The sequence below is a fragment of the Talpa occidentalis genome, unplaced genomic scaffold, assembly GCF_014898055.3.
Source record: "Talpa occidentalis isolate TD23 unplaced genomic scaffold, MPIMG_talOcc4v2.1 talOcc4.15, whole genome shotgun sequence".
NCBI lineage: Eukaryota > Metazoa > Chordata > Mammalia > Eulipotyphla > Talpidae > Talpa > Talpa occidentalis.
Window position 1 is genome coordinate 55,077,128 of NW_023601543.1, and position 22,980 is coordinate 55,100,107.

The 22,980-nt window shown below is 41.7% G+C and overlaps 1 pseudogene; it reads left to right on the top strand.

Moving 5' to 3' along the window:
* The first annotated feature begins 468 nt into the window (after positions 1 to 468).
* On the top strand, positions 469 to 1,084 carry LOC119246707 (nascent polypeptide-associated complex subunit alpha-like; annotated as a pseudogene).
* The last annotated feature ends 21,896 nt before the right edge of the window (positions 1,085 to 22,980 follow it).

Here is a 22,980-nt window from a genome sequence, read left to right on the forward strand (position 1 = left end):
CTCCCACGCTTCTGACCGTACCCAGTGATTGAATAAATAAATAAATCTTAAAAAAAAAAGAAAAAAGAAAAAAGCCATCCCATTTACACTCCCACCAAAATAAATAAATAAATAAGTGGAAATAAATCTAATAAGGGAGGTGAAGGTCCTATACAAGGAAAATTACAAAACATTGTTGAAAGAATTAAAAGAACACACAAAGAGATGGAAAGATATTCACTGCTCATGGTGGGAAGAATCAACATTGTTAAAATGGTCGTCTGAACCAAAGCAATTTATAGATTCAGTGCAATCCCAATAAAAATCCCAATGCCATTCTTCAAAGAAGTGAAAAAAAAAAAAAGATTCCTGAAATTCATATTGAACTGCAAAAAAACCCAAACAGCCAAAGCTCTCCTGACTAAAAAGGGTAAAAATTGAGGTAACACTCTTTTTGCCTCCACCTGGGTTCTGTGTTCCCTTAACAAAATGCCTGATGAAGCCACAGAAACTATGCTTGCTATAAAGCAGGCCACAATCTCAGGCTGAGACAGGATCTGGAACAGAATCTATAGTGATGAATCAGTACGAGAACTCGAGGAACAGGTTTCTACACAGGCAACCACACAATAAGCTCAGCTGTCAGTAGCAGTTGAAATTGATGAACAGCTAGTCAGTAAAGCAAAATAGAATTGGGGTGAAAAGAAAGCACAGAAAGTTACAGCTTTACTAGGGTCACTATCCAGAAATCTAAGAATATCCTCTTTATCATCACAAAACCAGATGTTTACAAGAGCCCAGCTTCCAATACCAACATATTTTTGGTGGAAGCAAAGGTGGAGGATTTTTCTCAGCAAGCACAGCTGGAAGCTTCAAAAAAAAAGTCAAAGTTCAAGGTAAAGCTGTCTTAAATATTCAAGAAAACACACGGACTCCAACTGTACAAGAGGAGAGTGAAGAGGAAGGGGTTGACAAAACAGGTGTGGAAGTTAAGGACATAGCATTGGTCATGTCACAAGCAAATGTGTCCAGAGCAAAGGCAGTAGGAGCCCTGAAGAACAATAGTAATGATATTGTAAATGCTATCATTGAATTAACAATGTAACCATCTAAAGGAGAGGACATTTTTTCTTTTTTTCCTCTTTGTGTTTCAAAATAGTGACTGCAGCATGCTTTGAAATTTGTACTGTTTCTATAATTAATAAAGTTATGGCTTCTTGTTATCTGGTAAAAAATTGAGGTCTCACATGTCTGGACCTCAAACTATACTATAAAGCCATAATAATCAAAGCAGCATGGTACTGGAACAAAAACAGACACAGAGACCAATGGAATAGAATTGAGACCCCAGAAAGTAAACCATACGTTTATGGATAAATAATCTACAACAAAGGAGCAAAGTATATACACTGGATAAAGGAAAGTCTCTTCAATAAATGATACTGGAAAATTGGATTGCCACATCCAAAACAATCTCACACCATACATGAAAATCAACTCAAACTGGATAAAAGACTTGTATTAAAGAGCTGAAACCATAAAATACATAGGAAAAAAAAAAAGACGAAACTCTCCATGACATAAACCTCAGACACATCTTGGTGGACTCATCTCCAGTAGCAAAGAAAACAAAGGAGAAAAGAACCAACTGGACTATACTAAACTAAAAAGCTTCTGTACAGGGAAAGAGACCATGACCAAAACAAAAAATACCCTACTGAGTGGGAGAAAACACTTTCACAGTGTACATTTGATAAGGAATTGATAAAGAAGATCTACAAAGTGCTTATGCAACTCAACAAAATAAAAACAAACAACCCATTTTTTTTTAAAAAAAAAAGGGCGGGGGGCAGAAAACCTAAATAGGCACTTCTTCAAAGAAGACATGCAGATGCCAACAAACTTATGAAAAAAATGCTCATTTTCACTCATCATCAGGGAAATACAAATCAAAAACCACATTGAGATACCACCTCACATTCATGAGAATGGCCCATATAAAAAAATAAGAAAGATAGAAAACCAAAAACTATAAGTGCTGAGATGGGTGAGGAGAAAAAGGAATCTTATTATACCATTCCTTGGAATGTAGACTGGTCTAGCCCGCATGGAAAGAATTGTGGAGATTCCTCAAAAGACTAAAAATGTATTTATCATATGACCCAGAAATTCCACTCTTAGGTATCTATTCAAAACCTGCACTCCTGTGTTTATAGCAGCACTATTTACAATAGCCAAGATACAGAAACTACCAAAATGCCGCGGAACAGATGAGTGTATCAAGAAGATGTGGTACATGTACACTATGGAATACTACTCAGTGACCAAAAAAAAAAAAAAAAGATAAACTCATGCTATTTGTAGCAACATGGACAGAACTGAAAGGGATTGTTCTAAGCAAAGTGAGCCAGGAGAAAGATAAATATTGGATGGTACCAGTTATATGTGGAATATAGAGAAACCAAAGAAAATATCAGACAAAGACAAATTGTAAGACTGACACTTGAATGCAGACCTTAGATCTGAGACATTCAGGAGGGGTGGGGGAGGGAGAGTGGAAGAGTAGAGAAGGGGGTGTGGCGGCGGGGGGGGGGGGAGGAATGCTGTGGATTGTCTTGGAGGACTGTGGGCACTTCGGTGGTGGGAAAACTATGGTGACTGCACCGGAGGGCAGAAATCATATATTATGCAAAAATGAAGACGGAAGTTTAAAGAAAGAGAGAGAGAAATGAAAAGAAACAATGAATGAATAAGTACAGTGATGTGGCAGGTTACAAAATCAATTTTTAAATAACCAGTTTGCCCCTATATGTAAACAATGAACTGGAAGAGAAAAAAATGAATAAAACAATTGTATTTATAGTGGCATCTAAATACCTACAAGTAAACTTAAAAAAGGATGTGAAGGGCATGTACAAATGAAAACTATAATATATTGTTAATAGAAATAGAAAAAGACACAATACAAAAGATATTCTCTGCTCATTGGCTGGAAGAATCAGCACTCATGGCTTGGAAGAATATGCAATGTTAAAATGGCCATCTTGCCCAAAGCAATATACACATGCCATGCAATCCTTATCAAAGTTTCAATGGCATTCTTCAAAGAAATAGAACAAACACTACTGAGATTCATACAGAACTACAATAGTCCCTGAATAGGAAAAGCAATTCCGACAAAGAAGAAAAACTACACTAAAATGTTATATATAGTAAACCAAACAGTATGGTACAGGAATAAATATACAGACAAAAAAATCAAAGGAAGAATTCAAACGCCAAAAATAAACCCACACTTACATGGACAATTAATCTACCACAAAGGAGCCAAGAGTATACATTGGATAAAGGAAAATCTCTTCAACAAATGGCAATAGTAAAACTGGACATTCACTTGCTTGACTAGACTGCTATCTAGAAATGAATGTTGAGAATGAAACCAGACCACTGTTTCAAACTATATGCAAAAGTTAATTCAAAATACAATAAGGCCTGAAACCATAAAATGCATAGAAGAAACATAGACAAAACACTGAACAACACTGGTTATAGTGATGTCTTTTTGGCTTAATCTCCAGCAGCAAGAGAAACACAAGAGAATATAAACAAACAGGACTACATACATCAAACAAAAATGCTTCTGCACAGAAAAAGAAACTATCACTCAAATGAAAAGACACTCTACCGAATGGTGTAAAATGTCTGCACATCATACATCCAACAAGGGGTTGATACCCAGGATCTACAAAGAAACCATATAACTCAATAAGAAGAAAATAAATAACCCAATCAAAAAAGAGCAGAAGAGTTAAATAGGCACTTCCCCCCAAAAGGCATGCAAGTGGCCAACAAGCACATGAAAAAATTATCATAATCACTTATACTCAGGAAATGCAAATTAAAACCAAAATGGGATAACACCTCAAACCTGTGAGAACGGCCCATATTTAAAAAAATAATAACAAAAACAAGTGTTGGTGAGGGTGCAGAGAAAAAGGAGCCCTCAAGCATTGTTGTTAGAAATGCAGACTGTTCCAGTACCAACGGGAAATGGCAAGATGGTTTCTCAAAGTGTTACAAGTAGATCTACCATATGATTCAACAATCCCACTCCTAGATATATGCCCAAGGAGTGCTAAAATGCTAAATTGAAGGCACATAGGCCCCTTATGTTCATTGCAGCACTATTTACTATAGCCAAGTAATGGAAACAACCTAAACGCTCAAGGACACAGGATGGATTAGAATGACAAACACTACTAAGCTATATAAAGTAATGAACCCTTGCCATTTGTGATAACCTGGGTAGAAATGGAGGGGATTATGCTAAGTAAATTAACCAGAAGGAAAAAGACAAATATGAGAGGGTTTCACGCACAGGTGGAATATAAAGAAACAAGACAAAGGGTCAGACACAATCAAACCAAAAAAAAAAAAAATACAAACAAACAAAAACAAAAACAAACCCAGAAATCGGATAGTAAGATTGAAGCTACCAGAGAGGGAAACGAAAAGCTGGACAGCAAGCGAGCAAAGGCAGCCCAATGGACTATGATAGAAAATTATGGATGCCTTGGTGGTGGGTGTGGTGTGGTAACATACATCTACCAAGGTGTGAAGATATACCTCTGAATCACATACAGTGTTGTAAACCACTGCTATTGCGATAAAAGGTAATAAAAATGAAAGATAGGACCTTAACACGAACACACAGAAATGAAAACACCTCGGTGAATAGAATAAGCAATTGCATGCCAGTAAATTGGATAAAATAAAAACTATCTGGCCAAAACTCCAGAAAACTGCTGAAACTCTCTCAAGGAGAACTAAAAAAGCTGAACAGTCTTATAATAAACACAAAGGTTGATTTTTTTTTCCTTAGAAGTATTTCTTTTTTAAATTTAGTTCAATAAATGGTGCCGGGAAAACTGGTCCTACATGCAATAGAATGAAGCTAGACTACTACCTCACACCATGCACAAAAACCAACTCAAAATGGATTAAAGAACTAGACATAAGACCTGAAACCATAAAATATATAGAAGGAAATATATGTAAAACACTTCATGACATACAGTCCAGTAACATCTTTAAAGACACATCACCCAAAGTGGTGATAGTGAAGGAAAGGATAAACAGCTGGGACTACATCAAATCAAAGAGTTTCTGTACAGCAAAAGAGACAGTAACCAAAACAAAGACAAACCCCACCGACTGGAAGAAAAATTTTGCACATAACATTAATGATAAAGGACTGATCACAAAAATCTACAAAGACTCAACAAAAACAAAGTAAATAATCCAGTCAAAAAATGGGAAGAAAAGCTAAAAAGAAACTTCTACAAAGAGGAAAAGCAAATGACCAGCAGGCATATGAAAAAAGCTTCAACATCACCTGCAATTAGGGAAACGCAAATCAAAACTACAATGAGATGATGAGCTACCATCTTACACCAGTGAGAATGGCACATATTAAAAAATAAATAAATAAATAACCAGTAACAACACATGTTGGTGAGGATGTGGAGAAAAAGGAGCTCTTCTACACTGCTGGAGGGAGTGCAAACTGGTCCAAGCACTATAGAGAGCTGTGTGGAAGTTCCTCAAACTGCTAAAGATGGAGCTTCCATATGATCCAGCAATTCCACTCCTAGGTATCTACCCAAAGGACACAAAAACATTAACTCAGAAGGACAACTGCACTCCTATGTTTATTGCAGTACTATTTATAATTACTAAGCTATGGAAAAAGCCCAAATGCCCAAAAATCGATGACTGGATCAAGAAGATTTGGTGCATATACGCAATGGAATATTACTCAGCAATCAAAAAAGATAAACTCATGCCATTTGCAGCAACATGGATGGAGCTGGAAGCGATCATGCTCAGTGAAATAAGCTAGAAAGAAACAGAAAAATAATGTTGGTCTCACTTACACCAGGAGTTTAGAAGACCCAAATAAGGGATCAGGAAAAAGACTAATTATAATAAAGTAAAAATCAAAATCAACAAGCAACTATAAACCAGAGACACTCTATGGGGGGAGGGGGAAGGGAGTAGGATCAAAACAAGGGTGGTGGAAATTTTACAGGGACTATAACCAAGAAGAAAATGCACGCATTGTACAAAAATGAAAAGTGATGTAAAAAAAGTATTTCTTTTTTTTCCATTTTTTCATTTTTTCATTTTTTTTATATTTACATATTTATATCCATGCAATATGAAGAGCTCTTACAAATTAGTGAAAAGAAATAATAACCCAATTAAAAAACAGGGAATGAACACATACAGTTTACAGAGAAGAAAGTACAAATGGTCAATAAACATATGAAAAGAAGCACAGACTCTCTCATTATGAAATAAATGCCCATCAACAAATGAGATGTCATTTTTCACAATTATGTTGGCAAAACAATGATGACAATATACTGTATGGGCGAGGGGAATGAGAAGGTGACACAGTGGGCACTGTTAATGGGAACATAAGCTGGTACAGCCTGTCTAGATGATGACTTGACAACCTCACCAATATTTGAAATGCTCATCCTCTTTGAGGGAACAATGCCATGGCTAGGAGTTATTTTACAATTGTAATCACACGTGCCCCTCTGCTGACTCAAGAAATCTATAGTAGGGGTCTCCCCGGTGGTGCAAGGGGTTGGGCACCGCAGCAGACCTCTCCTGTCTCTCCCGCTGCTCCCCTCAGCAGTGTGCTTCAGTCAGTCTGCCTGTTCTGCTCCCCACTCTGTTTCTGGTGAATCCGCTCACCCCCTGCATCTCTGGCCTGTACCCCAGCTCTTGTATGCATAAACAAATAAAATCTTAAAAAAAAAAAAGAAATCTAGAGTAAACTCCTACTGTGTATCAGGCACTGTTGTTGGTGCTGGGATCCAAGGCGAGGAGGGCAAGACACAGCTATATTTGGCTTTGTTTCTTGTTGCTACTCAAACAAATCACCGCAACGTGAGTAACTTAAGACAATACAGATTTATTATTAAGGTCAGTCTTACAATCCAGGTGGCAGCAGGCTGAACTCCTCCTGGAGGTTCGAAAGAAACTATTTCTGCTTTTTCCAGTGTCTAGAGACTGCCTGCATTCCTTTGCCTATGCCCCCTCATGCTTCCTCTGACTCTCATCGCCCTGCCTTCCTCTTACAAGTATTATAGGTCAAACCCGATATAAAATGAAACGGGCTGCCTGGCTGTGGGTCCTTACCCGCGCGCTTATAAGGGACTTATTAATACTCCACAACAGGTACACACAAAAGGTTAATAAAAGGTTTATTTACAAGGGAAAGGGAATTAAGGAAAATGTACAACTCAGGGAGAAAATAGGGAAATAAAGTCTTTAATGCGTCCTACCCAATCCGCCGACCTGGAAACCCAAAGGCACTCTCTGAGCTGGCCGGATGCTGTGAGCTGGCGGAGAGCCAAAAAAGGGGGATCCCCTCCAAAGCCCACATGTCTGGCTTTATACCAACCTGGCTGCTTAACCCCACCCTCAGGTCCCAGCCACCTTCCCTTTGGTGGTGATGGGATTTGGAGTTCCCAGTGTCTTTGGCTTTGGCCTAGGGTGGGGGTGGAGTCCACAAAGCCTATATGGAATCAGCTTTAGGACATCCTTTTCCCCCTAACATAAGGACCCTATGATTTCATTTAGGACCCAACTGGATAACCTCCCCTCTCTAGATCTTTAATCTCACCTGCAAAGTCCCCTTTGCCACAAAAGGTAATAGATTCACAGGTTCTGGGGATTAGGACATGAGCCTCTTTGATGGCCCTTGCACTGCCTACCAGACGGAAGTTAATATTTCAGTGATATTTGAACAGAAAGATATTCATGGGAGTACAGTTTGTGGCAGAAGCCCTAACTGTTCATTGATGGTGGCTAGTTAAGTCAGTTATGATATCTATATTGAATGGACTCCCAGGTGGCCGAGGATCTGGACCCAGTAGACTTGTATGTCATCATAGGGATATCTCCCAGATACTCTGCCAAGTGAGATGGTATCTGCAGAGCAGGAGGAAGAGTAAGCTGACCACTGTGAGGAAAGAAAAGCACATGTGCTTCCATATGTATAGCATATATTTGGAATGATGCATGAGAAACTGCGAACAGAGACCGGGAACAGAACGTTGGGTTTGAGTCAGGGTGAGATTGATTCCTCAGAGGAAATGCAAATGGCCAACAGACATATGAAAAAATGTTCAACATCACTTGTAATCAGGGAAATGCAAATCAAAACTACCATGAGATACCATCTTACACCAGTGAGAATGGCACATATTAAAAAAGCTAGCAACAACAAATGTTGGCGAGGTTGTGGAGAAAAACGAACTCTCCTGCACTGTTGGTGGGAGTGCAAACTGGTCCAACCACTATGGAGAGCTGTGTGGAGACTTCTGGACCTACTAAACATAGAGCTTCCATAAGATCCAGCAATTGCACTCCTAGGTATTTACCCAAAGGACACAGAAACATCAATTCCAAAGAGCACCTGCACCCCTATGTTTATAGCAGCACTGTTTACAATAGCTAAGCTTTGGAAACAGCCCAAATGCCCAAAAATAGATGACTGGATCAAGAAGATGTGGTACATATATACCATGGAATATTACTCAGCATTCAAAAAAGATAAACACATGCAATTTGCAGCAACATGGATGGCGCTGGAAGGGATCATGCTCAGCGAAATAAGCCAAAAAGAAAAAGAAAAATACCGGATGGTCTCACTCATAGCAGGAATCTAGAGAACTTAAATAAGGGATCAGGAAAATGAATAACTATAAGAAAGTGAAAATCAAAATCAACAAAAAACTATGAACCAGAGACACTTTTTGGGGGGTGGGGGCCGGGAGGGGAGGGATTGGGGTCAGAATGGGGCATGTGCAGTTGTATGGGGGAATATAAAATTTAAAAAAAAAAAAAACCAAACACGTGGGCCTTGGGGTGGCTGGCTCGCGATCGCTCGCCTCCTGGCTTCAAGGCTCCTGGCTAGCGGCCAGCTCTCAGAGCGCCATTTTGGGATTCCTGATCAGCGGATTGGGTAGGACTCATTTAAAACTTTGTCTCCCACTTTTCTCCCAGAGCTGTACATTTCCTCATTTCCCCTTCCCTTGTAAATAAACCTTTTATTAACCTTTCACGTGTGCCTGCAGTAGAGCATTGATAAGTCCTTTTAAGCGCGCGGGTGAGGACCCACAGTCAGGCACCCCGTTTTGTATCGGGGTTGCTCTAGAACAGTTGGGCCTCCCCTGGTGGCGTAGGCGGTTGAGCGCTGGGCTGCGAAGCTGCCCGCAGCCTCTGCAGCGCAGGTTCGATCCCCGGCCGCCGGGCGGGGGTCCCACATAGCCCAAAGACCTCTCCTGCCGCCTGCTGCTCCCCTCAGCAGTGTGCTTCAGTCAGCCTGTTCTGTTCCCTGCTCTGGCTCAGGTGAATTCTCTCACCCTCCTGAGCTTCTGACTGTACCCAGTGCTTGTATAAATAAACAAATAAATCTTTAAAAAAAAAAAGAAAAGAAAAGTTGTTTTCACAAATGGTGAAAAAAGAAAGCCGTACAACAGGATGTGTTATGAGGAATCAATTTTTTAATTTTTAAACAATATTTACTTCCCCCACCCCCTCAGATTGAGTCCCCATAGAATTTCCTTCCCCAAGGCATCCATGCACCATCACCCCAGTCCCCTGTGCTCCTCCCTCCCTCTCTCTCCTCCTCCCCTGCAGTATGTCTCTGGTTTATAGTTGTCTGTTTCTGCTTTGTTGTGTTTTGTACTGTTATTATTATTATTTTTTAACACTGATGTCTTATTTGGCTCTCCTATATTCCTGTTATAAGTGAAACCATCCGGTATTTTTCTTTTTCCTTCTGGCTTATTTCACGGAGCATAATTCCTTCTAGCTCCATCCACATTGCCGTGAATGGCATGAGTTTGTCTTTTTTGATTGCTGAATAACATTCCCTGGTGTATATATACCACATCTTCTTGATCCAGTCATCCATTTTTGGGCATTTGGGTTGCTTCCATAGCTTACCTATTGTAAAACATGCTGCAATAAACGTAGGAGTGCAGGTCCCCTCAAAAAGATTGAATTCATAACAAAATATAGTTCCATAAATTTGAACATTCCCAGGAATGTCGACTTATTGATGAATTATACCAAATATTTAAATAAATGAGCACCAACATGAGATAGTTGAGAAAACATGGTTAGTGAAAGAAACGAGTCCCAAAAGGGCACATGTTCCATGATCTCTGGTCATAATATGCAGCATCAGAAAAAAGAAATATTGATATATTAGACATTCTCATCAGTAGAGAATGAAGAGGGCTTAAATATATACTGGGCTTCGTTTTGGATAGATCATTAAATTAAATAAGATTGTGTTGATAGTTCCAAAACTGTGTATATGCTAAAAAACATCGCACCATGCCTCAAACATGTGAGTTTATGGTATTTGAATTATATCTTTAAAAAGAAGGAGAAATTCTTTTTATTATATAAATTATATTTATTTTAATTAATCAATTAATATATTTTATAACATTGTTCATTTTTGTATAATGTATACTTTCTCCTCTCAGGTGTAAGTCCCCATAAAATTCCCACCACAAGTTCACCAACGCACCATCACCATAGTCCCGTGTGCTCTTCCCTCACCTGTTTTGATCCCTCTCTCCTCTTTCATTTATGATCCTATTTATTTGTTTTTGTTTTTTTCCTCCTGATTTTTTTTTGTACCCTGGCTAGAGGTTTATCCATTTTATTTTTTCAAAGAACCAACTTCTGGTTTTGTTGACCTTTTGGGTTATTATTTAATTTCTATTTATTTATTTCTGCTTTGATTTTTATTATTTCTTGTCTTCTACTGGCTTTTGGGTATTTTTGTTGTTCTTTTTCTAGTTTTTTGAGATGGGAGATTAGGTTGTTTCTTTGCATTCTTTCTTGTTTCTAGATTTGAGCCTGCATTGCTACATGCTTTCCTCTTATTACTGCTTTTGCTGTGTCCCATAATTCTGGAAAGTTGTGCCCTCATTATCATTTGTCTCAAGGTATTTTTCAATTTCCTTTGATGTCCTCATTGATCCAATGGTTTTCCAGGAGTGTGGGTTTCAATCTCCACGAAGTGGGAGGGTTCCTTGCTTTCTTTTCATGGTTTATTTCTAGTTTGATGCCATTATGATCAGAGAAGATAGTTGGTATGATTTTGATCTGAATGCATCTGTTGATGTTTGTCTTGTGGCCCAATATGTGATCAATCCTGGAGAATGATCCCTGTGTGCCTGAGAAAAATGTGTACATGGATTTTTTTCACTGCAGTAGCCTATAGATGTCTGTCAAGCCCATGAGATCTAGGTCTTTATTTAGGGCTACAGTATTCTTTTTATTTTATTTTATGTATTTTTACAACATTTTTCATTTTTGCACAATGTGTACATTTTCATCTTGGTTATATTCCCCATACAATTCCCACCCCCCTTATTTTGACTCTAATCCCTCCTCCCCTCTCCCCTCCCCCCCCCCGTAGTGTGTCTCTGCTTTATAGTTCCTTGTTGATTTTGATTTTGATTTTATTATAATTAGTCTTTTTCCTGGTCCCTTATTTAGGTTTCTAAATTCCTGCTATAAGTGAGACCATCCAGTATTTTTCTTTTTCTTTCTGGCTTATTTCGCTGAGCATGATCCCTTTCGGCTCCATCCATGTTGCTGCAAATTGCATGAGTTCATCTTTTTTGATTGCTGAGTACTATTCTATTGTGTATATGTACCACATCTTCTTGACCCAGTCATCTATGTTGGGGCATTTGGGTTGTTTCCATAGCTTAGCTACTGTAAATAGTGCTGCTATCAACATAGGCGTGCAGGTGCCCTTTGGGATTAATGATGCTGTGTCCTCTGGGTAAATACCTAGGGGCAGAATTGCTGGATCAATTGGAAGCTCCATCTATAGCCGGTTGAGGAATCTCCACACAGCTCTCCATAGTGGTTGGACCAGTTTGCACTCCCACCAGCAGTGCAGGAGAGTTCCTTTTTCTCCACATCCTTGCCAACATTTGTTGTAGCTAGTTTTTTTAATATGTGCCATTCTCACTGGTGGAAGAATGGTATCTCACCGTAATTTTGATTTGCATTTCCCTGATTGTAAGTGATGCTGAACATTTTTTCATATGCCTGCTGGCCATTTGCATTTCCTCTTTGGAGAAGTTCCTTTTTAGCTCTGCTGCCCATTTTTTGACTGGATTATTTACTTTGTTTTTGTTGAGTCTCATCAGCTCTTTGTAGATTTTTGTGACCAGTCCTTTATCATTAGTGTTGTGTGCAAAAATTTTCTCCCAGCGGTGGGGTGTCTCTTTGTTTTGGTTAAGGGCTGTAGTATTCTTGTTTATTTTTGTCTTGTCGATCTGTCCATTGGTGAGAGTGGTGTGTTGGAATCTCCTACTACATATGTATTTTCTCTTATGTCTGTTTTCAGAGATGGTAATAATTATCTTATGTATTTTGGTGCTCCTTCATTTGATGAGTATATGTTGATGAGTGTTATGTCTTCTTAATGTATTGCCCTCTTAATCATAATGTAGTGACCGTATATGTCTTTTTTTAACTTTTTTAGTTTGAAGTCTATTTCATCTGATAAAATTATAGCTGTTACTGCCTTCCTTTTTGGCCCATTTGCTTGTGGCATTGTTTTCCAACCTCTTGCTTTCAGTCTATGTTTATCTTTTGTAGTTAAATGTGATACCTGGAGACAAGCAGAAGGTTGGATTTTGTTTTTTGATCCAGCCTGCTACTCTGTGTCTTTTTATTAATGATTTTAGTCCATTTACATTTAGAGTTAATATTGATATGTTGGCATTTGTATTTGCTGTTTTGTTTGCCTTTTTGTGATTCTGTTCCTCATCTTATTCTGTTCTTCCTATTCATTCCTCTGTTGGTTATGTCTTTAAGGCTTCTTGTAATATTTTTTGGAGTGGGAGTCTAGTAGCAATGAATTTCTAAAAGATTCTGTTTGTCTCAGGTCCTTATTTTCCCTTCATAGAGGAAGGAGAGCTTAGCAGAGTAAAGTATTCTTGGTTGACATTTGCTGACTCGAAGTTTGTTAAATATGTCACCCCATTCTTTTCTTGCCCATTGTGTTTCTTTGGAGACGTCTGATGTCAGCCTGATTGGTTTTCCCACATAGGTTAACTTTTTCCTCCCCCTCATCGCTTCCTTATTTTTAACTTGTCGTGGACTCTTGGAAGCTTTACTATTATGTGTCTTGCTGTACTTTTCCTTTCATTGTGGTAATTTGATATCTTTCTACTTCCTGTGTGTCTATTTTCATCTCTTTCATGCTTGGGAAGTTCTTTTCAATTATCTCCTGGAATAGTTTCTCAGTTCCTTTGTCTCTCTCTTCACCTTCTGGGATTCCTATGACTCTTATATTTCCTTTCCTCATGGTGTCAGATAGTTCCTGAAGTGTTTCTTCATTCCTTTTCTTTTGTACTTCTCTTTCCTTTTCTTTTTTACTTCTTTCAATGTCTGTATCTTCGAGTGTACTAATTTGTTCTTCCATTTCGTCAACTGTTTTCTTTCCTTTTCCCAAAATTCCTTAGCGCCTACATTAATCTTGTAATACCCTGTGCTTCGTTCATTTCCTTCTTTAAAGACCCGGTTTCATTCTTTGGTTCATTAATTATATTTCTCACATCATTCTTTTCATTTTCATCTTCTTTATGTTTTTTAATCATGGCAATTCTAAATTTTCTACTTGTCAGGCGGAAAAGCTCTTCCATGTCATTGCTGTTGAGTTCTGGGGGCTGATTTTCTTTTTGTGGTATGTCCTTCCCCAGACGGCTGCCTTGGTTATTTGTATTTTTCCTTCTCCCTGTTGTTTCTTTTCTAATTTGTTCTATGCCCTGGGCCACTGGGCCCCTGGTACTGGCAGGCATCTCTTCGGGGTGCTCCCACTGGGAAGTTGGAGACTGGTGGCCAGACAGAGCCCAGAGCTGTCATGCCAGATTTCAAAAGGACAGTGGTGCTGTGAGTGGGTTGATGGGCGCTATCCCTGAAGATCACTGAGTCTCTGTATGTTGCTGGTCTTTTCCCCTATATGCACATCTCAACCTACAATGCCCTGCATGGTCTATACATGTGGTAGGGGTTCACATAGACTCTAATGCTGTGTGTTGGCCAAAAGACACTCTCCCTAGTGGTTGCTGCTCCCTGTGGGAGCTGCATCCTCCCTTTGCTTTCACTAGGTAGCAACAGGTGTGCTTGGAGTCATCGGCCTCCAACAGCCCTGTGAGCCAGCAGGCACTTCTCTGGGACTGGCTGCCCACAGGGCCCTCCCTCAGCATTTATCTTTATTATGCTATTGTTTTATATCTTTTGCTTTTCTTCTTTCCATAAGCATTGCTACAACTGTTACCCGGGGTCTGGACTCATTTCAGGGTTTGTTGTTTTGGCATTTGTGGTGTTTTCTTCTGTCTCCTCATTTTTAATTTTTTATGGGTTGTAGGGATACATTTCCAGACTCTTTTCACCTGTTGACGTAATCTGAGGACTGATGTTGGCAAGGGTTAGTAGGTATAATAGAAGACAGGGGCAATAGGGCACCAAAGGTGCCCAGAGACTGAGGAATTTGAAATTCTTACTGTGCTGTGGATGCCAGAGTTGTGTGTTGGGGGTCCATGTTGATCTCCTGAAGGCCAGCTGCTCAGTCTTACTGTCTCTTATAGTCTTATGTCCATTTCCACTCTAGGCTACTTTTAAGCACTAGATGCAGTGCTGAGCATGGATTGTAGTTGATATGGAGTCACAGGTTAGGGGCTCATCTTTTTTCTATTCCAGCACAGAACCTTATCCTGAGGTGTTTACTACTGTCATTGGTAGGCGTTCAAGCTCTTCTTTGTTTTGGCTTTAGCCCTGAGGTGTGACATGTAAGGTGTTTTGAATATTTCAGCCTGGGCTTCCAGTTGTAGGCTCTTTTATAAGGGTACTGAGGTGCTCTGATCTGGTTCTCCCTGCCCATTCAGGCTCCAGCTGTTCTATATTAAAAGCTTCTGATTCAAGACAATAGTCCTTATTCTGTATCCCCAAACCTGTAGCTCTCAAACAGTGCACTCTCTGTCCTCGTCCAAACCTATGCAATTCTGTATCCAGTGGAGTGCCAGGTCGCAGGAGCTCAGGTATTGGCATGTGTCCAAGTCAGTATGTGTAGGGAGCTCTCCTACACAACAGCTGCTCCTCCTTCTTATGGATTTACTCTCCTGTTATCACTCAAGCAAAAGTTTGCTTAAAGTTTCTCTTCCCTTTTCCCACTGGGCCATTGGCTCTCGTGTGTGCCGATGCTGTCCATTTTCCCCTCAGGAGTTTTTGTGTTTGTTTTCCTGCGATTCGGTTGTGAAAACCTGGAGGAGGCAACCTCAGAATCTTCACTCTGTTGCCATCTTGCTGGCATTTTCACTTGGTAGGAGGTAGGATCCATACTTATGAATTAGGGCAAGCTGGTTGATAGTGCACCATCTAATCACTATCTCTTTTGACACTTTGTGTAGTTGTACACATTTCTGGCGGAAAGATGGTAAAAGTCCACAGTTATAACTGTGAAATTGACTACTAATGCTATTGTTATTTCCAATAATTCCTTCATTATTTGTAGCTCTAGTAATAGTGATTGTGGATTTTGATTATGCACGCCAGAAGAACTGAAGTAAGATTTCTTCCTGTTTTTTGTTTTGTTTTGTTTTGTTTTTTTCATTAATGAAGTGTCATTGTTTCACATCTTTGATAATATTTGGACAATATGAGACAAGTGTCATCATGGCAGGGTTTCCTTTTGAACGAAATAACAAAATTTAAATTAGATTGTGTGGATATTTGCAAAACTCTGTGTATATATGAAAAACCACTGCGTTTTATATGCAAACAAGTGAGTTTATGGTATTTGAATTATATGTTAATAATATTGTTTTATAAGAAGAAGGAGGAAATCTATAAAAGCATCTATATTATGGGTTTACATACACAGGCATATATTTCTTCCATAATATTATAGAATTAGCTTTCAATTATTTATTGAAGAAAGACATATGAAGACTCCACACAGGAAATTATAGGGAGCAGGTTGCCCTGAAAGCAACTTCTCTGCCAGAGAAATAATGCTGCAAACCAAAACGCCCAAACTGGCCTATACGTAGGCATGACCCACACGATAGGCTTCACCACACAGACCCGCATGGACTCCGCTTGCTTCCCAGTCCTGGTTCTCCATCCCTCTTACTGACAACGTGTAGAAACTGATCACATGACTGAATAAGATTTCTTGTGAGTTGAGTGATCCTGAGAATTAGATTGTGTCTTTAATAAATATGTACCTTGATTCATACGGAGGTTGGCAGATGCAGGAGTTATTTACAGTGAAAAGGGGAAAAGCAACATTTTCTTATCAGAACATTTATTGAGATATGATTGACATACAATGAGCGGAGCATATTTATAATAATTATATAAGTTGGATAAAAGAAATTTTGTAGAGGGAAGACTGAGAACGGTGGAAAGGAGTGCTCAAAGCCACAATCTAGAGCATGTCAACCTGTAGAGGAGATTGGAGGGAGAGGAGCCCATAAATGAGTTACAGGATAGGGTCGACACAGGAGGGAAATGCCAGAGGAGGGTACTTCATGACATCCAGAAGATTTCAAGGAAGTAGAAGTAGGCAGCAAGTTCCATGCTACTAGGGCAGAGCTAACAAGGCCAGAGATATGGCATTCTGATCTGCATTATGTAAATTATACAAGAACGAGGATAAAAGCAGTTTAGGGAAAAGGGGTATGCAAGACTCATTGGAGGGAAAGGTGAGGAAGTGGAGAATAACCATTTAGACAACTTATGATGAGAGTTTTGCTGTGACGGGCAGCAGCTCGATGAAACAATAGGTGGTGGGAAGTGTCATCAAGAGAAGTTATTTGTCATAAAGGACGACAGTGGAGTGCGGTTGTATGCAGGTGGGAATAACCACCAGAGCAGAGGAACTTGAAGATGCAAGAGAAACTGGTTGTCTCAGGGGTTCAATGTCTCAAAGTTGAGAGACAAGCAGTGGATGGGATGGAGATGCTGGTTATGGTAAAATTATGACCACCTGCCCTGTGATGCCTCCTCTGACTTAAAGACATACTGACCTCTCCTTGGATGGCCAGATTGGAATGGGGGATTAGCAAACCTGTAGGAGTGAGGCCTGAAACCCAAGGCATCCAGACCGAGGAATGGAGGTTAATGGACACTGACAAACGTGAATACTGAGAAATGTTCAGCAAGGATGCTGGAGATGTGGATAGATCCCATTGTTGATAGGTACAGAAATCCTTAGAACAAAGAGCATAGCGGAGGGCATCTTTTCCTTTTTTTTTTTTTGGGGGGGGGGATAATAATTTTTTTTATAAGTACATAATGTCTTGTTGTTTTAATATTTTCTAAATATATACACATACATGTATATATACACACACAAATATGCATGTATATATCATCTACAAATAAAATGGTTTTCTCCCTCTCTTTCCAATACTTCCATTCTTCTATTTTTCTTTTTTTTTCTCTTTTTTTTAAATAATAAATTTTATTTTTATATTCCCCATACAATTGCAACCCCCCATTCTGACCCCAATCCCTCCCCTCCTGCCCCTCACCCCCCAAAAAGTGTCTCTGGTTCATAGTTTTTTGTTGATTTTGATTTTCACTTTCTTATAGTTATTCATTTTCCTGGTCCCTTATTTAAGTTTTCTAGATTCCTGCTATGAGTGAGACCATCCGGTATTTTTCTTTTTCTTTTTGGCTTATTTCGCTGAGCATGATCCCTTCCAGCGCCATCCATGTTGCTGTAAATTGCATGTGTTTATCTTTTTTGAATGCTGAGTAATATTCCATGGTGTATATGTACCACATCTTCTTGATCCAGTCATCTATTTTTGGGCATTTGGGCTGTTTCCAAAGCTTAGCTATTGTAAATAGTGCTGCTATAAACATAGGGGTGCAGGTGTTCTTTGGAATGGATGTTTCTGTGTCCTTTGGGTAAATACCTAGGAGTGGAATTGCTGGATCATATGGAAGCTCTATGTTTAGTAGGTCCAGAAATCTCCACACAGCTCTCCATAGTGGTTGGACCAGTTTGCACTGTCCTCTACACAGAGAAGAAAAGCTAGGAACAGGATCAACCCAGAAAGGAATCTCCTCAGAAGAGCTTCACATTTGGGTGGGTGAGTGGGACATAGGAGCTGGGAGGTTTTTCTTGGATTCTAAAGCATCATATTTAACCTCCATTCCCTCAGAGTTTTGTCCCATATTGTAGTTCCTTCAATTTCCCTTCACCTGCCGTTAAGATCTGCTGTGCCACTAGAGTCTAGACTGGAGCTTGGGGGAATGAGTGAACAGACGATCTGGAGGAAGCGTTGCCTTGCTCGCCTTACTGCTCCTCTTGGGTCCGACTTCAAGGGAATCTCTTCCTGGCCATCCAGACAGAGACCAGCATCCAACAGATAGGGGATCTCCTGAGAGGAGCATGAGACACAGAGAAGTGCCCGGCAGGTGGATTCTCAGCAGAAGACAGGAGGCCACTTCCATCCCCAAATCAGACTGGGCGTCTCTAGAGCACGCTGAGATCAGGAGGACGGGCAAGCCCTTGGCTCTGTCCAGCATGGGTTACTCTGTTGAGCGGACAGAGATTCCACAGAGCTTTTGCACTGAGGGGTTCCAGCATGTGGGAAAAGATGGGCAGCCGGGATTTACCCAGGAAATGACAGCGAGGCAGGACTAGTGGACTTCCAGAAGCATTAGTCAATACTGAAAGGAAGGGGAGGGGGCGGTGGGGACATGCCCTCAGCTTTGGTATTGTCGTTCCTCACAAACTGGTGTCCCGGGCAGTCTCACAGCAGCCTAGTGCAGTGCACACCCAGCTTCCGAAACACAGCAAACGCAAAGGAGAGAGTTGGCTACTTAGGACACGGGCCAGGGAACAGGTGCCTGCTTACTTCTTACTTCTGCTGTGGTGACCAGGGGTGGGCCAGGAAGTGGGGGCTCCACCCCGGGGTCTGCAGGTCTGGGTAGATATCTGCTGGGCCAAAGAGAAGAGCAGGAGTTATCTGGCCTGAGTGCCTCCCCTGCTTGAGATCACGCAATGTCTCTGAGAGCAGTGCTTCTGCGATGTGGCTGGCAATGTGCCAATGTGGCTGGCAATGTGCCAATGTGGCTGGCAATGTGCGATGTGGCTGGCAATGTGCGATGCGCCAAGTAATTGGGGCTACTGGAAACCCCTACAAGTGTGGCAGAGGCTACGGGGTGGGACCAGCAGCGGTGAGAGGCGAGTTGCGGGCAGGAATCTTGGACTCCATGGGCAGCTTTGGGGGTAAAACCAATTGTTGCCGAGCAGGTGGCGAGGGCACAAGGGAGCCTGGGTCTCAACCTTGTAGCTGCCTGGGGACAGGTCAAAATGCTGGGTTGCCATTGGGCTGCTCTCCATCTTCTACCCTCCACCAGGCTGTGGGCGGAGGGCAAGGTAGACTAACTGGGATGTGCTTGTTCATCCCCGGAGAGGGGCTGTGCACATCAGAGGACAGAGCGCACACATTTCTGCTGTTCTCTTTGTCTCATCCTGAGTCCCCAGACATGACAGGAAACAGATACTTCGGTTGCCATGGGAACTGAAGCTGAGTGATTCATTGCACTGCAGGAGGAAGGCAGAGATGGTCCTGAGATAAAAGGCCCTGGGGAGAAGAGAACTGAGCAAAGTGCTCACATGGAAAGAATTCGGTTTCCACAGTTACGTTGGTCCCTGTTGTTATGATCACACGCAAGACACACAGGTGTGCACGCGCACACGCAAGCGCATTTCATCGCTGCATCATGCTGCTTGCCCATAGGACTCTTGCGCCCTAGGCTGTGCTGTGACCAGGAAAGCCTGGAGGCTTACGCTGTTTGGTAGCCCAGGAAGGGCGATGGCTCACTTAAACTTGCCCCTGGACCCTGTATCTGGCGGGGGAAGGTCGTGCAGAGCTTGGGCTGTGCAGGCATAGCCTGGAGGCATGGGCGGTCCCGAGTTCGGGTGGCAGGCCCCAGGTGGCACACACGGAGGAGGGAGAGTTGTCCCCCACACCCCTCACTCTATTTCATCCAGCTCCCTCCTCTAGGATGGTGCCTTCCAGGAGCACCTGTGAAGGGAGATTCCTCCCCTCTGCCTACCCTCTCTCCCTCACTGCTCCCTCTCTCTTTGGTCCTCTTTGACCTCTAGGAAAGAGCTCTCTCTCCCTCACCTTTCTCCCTTATGGTCTCATCCACCACTTCCTTCTGCTCTCTTCCTACCACTTCCACACACAGCACCGGCCTCTCCTCTTTGGTCTCTCCCTGCATCCTCTCTCTCTCCTGCCTGCATTTTCTTTCAGTTGCCCCTGCTTCTGCCTTCCCTAGCCCTCACTTCTCCTTGCCTCCTTGGCTTTTCATTCTGGTCCTCTGTTGTTTCCTCCTCTTTCCTTCCTCCTCCCTAGACCTTGTTCTCCCTCTCACCCTGCCTCCCTTGCCCCTCGTTCTTTCTTCTTCCCTCTCCTGATCCCTCTCTCCTGGCTGGATACTTTTTGAGGGGTCTAACCCCCAAAGGACAAACAGAACGCAATGAGATAGTAATAACAGAATATGGAAGGTGGAAAGCAGAGAGATGAGTGGTATCTGAGTTGGCTGATGTAAGGGTGCTTCATCCTAACCCAGCAGTGAGGAGCCCCCCAAAACAATGGTCTCTGACCCACTCAGTTGGCTTTCAATTTCTGTGATCTTGGCAGTGGCACATAGTCCTGCAAATAGGGGTGATGGGGGGGCTGTTAATTGCATGATTGCTCTAAAGGATAGTTAACAGCCATTTAGACCCCAGAAGCCCTCCCAACTCCCTGCAGCCAGGCGAATGCTCTTGCCAAGTCCTTAGGGTTTGTTGCGAGGTTAGCTCTCTGGAGGGGTAAAACAGCAGATTTAAAAGCTCTGGAAACCCAGGTTTGGTGAAGGCAGGCGCACAGTGCAGGAATGTGAGCCAGAAATCTGCACAGAGGGCGAATGCCTATTCTCATTCCCACGTTGGCACACAAACTGCCATCACCTTGCCTTTTCCCACACACAGACGCAGGGCGTGCTTTCCTGGGAAGTCCAACCACCGCTAGAGGAGAGGTTGGATAATTTTAGTAGGCAAGGGACTTCCCAGTTCAATATTAGTCAGTTCCATCCAAAATATCTTCTAATTTCACTGTGATTTCTTTTTAGAATCACGGGATATTTGGCAGGTGTTTCTTCATTACAAACCCGTGAGGGATATTCGGTTGCTCTTTCTTCTTAATTTAGCTGAATGGCATTGCGGTCAGAGAGCAACACGTCACCGAGCATGCACCCTCTATGTACACTACTGGGATTCCATTTATTCAGGCCTCTTTGCGCATCTTTCCAGTGGGCTACAACATCATAAAGGAACGACATGGAGCATAAATGTACCGCTCATAAATGATCACATCGCTGATATCCGATTCACGCCTATTCCAGGGCAAGAGATTTGCGTTGCCACCAACCCCAAAGCATCCTCATGCCCTTGGACCAGTCACCGCCTACTGCTTCTCCAGAACTCTAAGCGGTGTTGTGTTTTCAGCACTGTGATTTAATTTTACCTCCTCCAGAACTTCGTGCCATATAATAAAGACAATCGTTGCAGCTCATATGCTTATGACCTGGTAGCAACGTTTCATTTGTATTTATCGCTTTTCATTGTTGTTATAGTGTGTTGGCTGTAGTTCATTGAGTTTCATTTCTAGTCGATAAATATGTGTGAACAGACCGCAGCTTATTTCTAGATTCTCTTTCCGATAGGCAATCCATTGCTTCCAGTCCTGGAGTATTAAGAATGTCACCGTGGAGAGCAGTCACAGACATGCCTTCCTGTTGGTGCATTTATGCATTGAGGGGGGTATTTGCAGGGGAACAATTTTTCTTAACTTCCCAGTGCCCAGTATAATTTGTTCCTTTTATCTCATCACAGACAAACTGACCACCTCACGGGGAGTATTTACCCTCTCCTCTCTCTAACATCATTCCTGCCATGGTTTTGCACACTCATGTCAATGAAATGCATGTTTCAACTTCAAAACACATGATCATCTTAATATCATTTGATAAATCCATTATCATTTGAACATACCCAGAGATTTATCGTATGTGTCACTCTTCATTACTATAGAACTTTGAGTTTCATTCAGGGATCTTTCTCTTTCTGCTGTGAGAACACACAAGTATTTCCACGTGAGTATGAGCTGGTGAAACAATCTCTCCTTTCAATTTAGACTGTTGGATTTTATTCTTTTAAAGTAGTTTTATGCTCACAGTGCAGTGATCAGAGAGCAGTGTTCCCACCTACTCCTGCATTATTATTTTTTTAAAGATTTATTTATTTTGCATATAAGAACTGGGGTACAGGCCAGAGGTGTGGGAGGGTGAGAGGATTCACCAGAGACAGAGTGGGGGTCAGAACAGGCAGACTGACTGAAATACACTGCTGAGGGGAGCAGCGGGCGAGACAAGGAGAGGTCTGCCTCACCATGCGGGTTGCTCCCTGGCCAGCCGGGGATCCAACTCATGCTGCAGAGGTGGCGGACCGCTTCACAGTGCGGTGCTTAACGCCTTGCGCCACCAGGGAGGCCCTACTCCTGCATTATCTACACCCTGCCCTCGGTTTCCCCTCTGATTCACATCTTGCAGTACTGTGGTCCATCTGTGACAACATCGGCATATGATTATCAAGTAAACTTCATCGTTTACATCCAGTTTCGTTTCTCGCGTTGTAATTCTGAGAAATGCGCGGCGACCAGGCCAGCATCGGTACTGCAACAAGGAGAGCGCTTTCACTGTCCTGAAAACCTCTTGGTCTCCTCCCCCTAGTCTTCCTTCCTTCACTCTGCCAAATTCCAGGCAGCCACTCATCTTTTGCTGAGTCCCACAGAAGTTGGT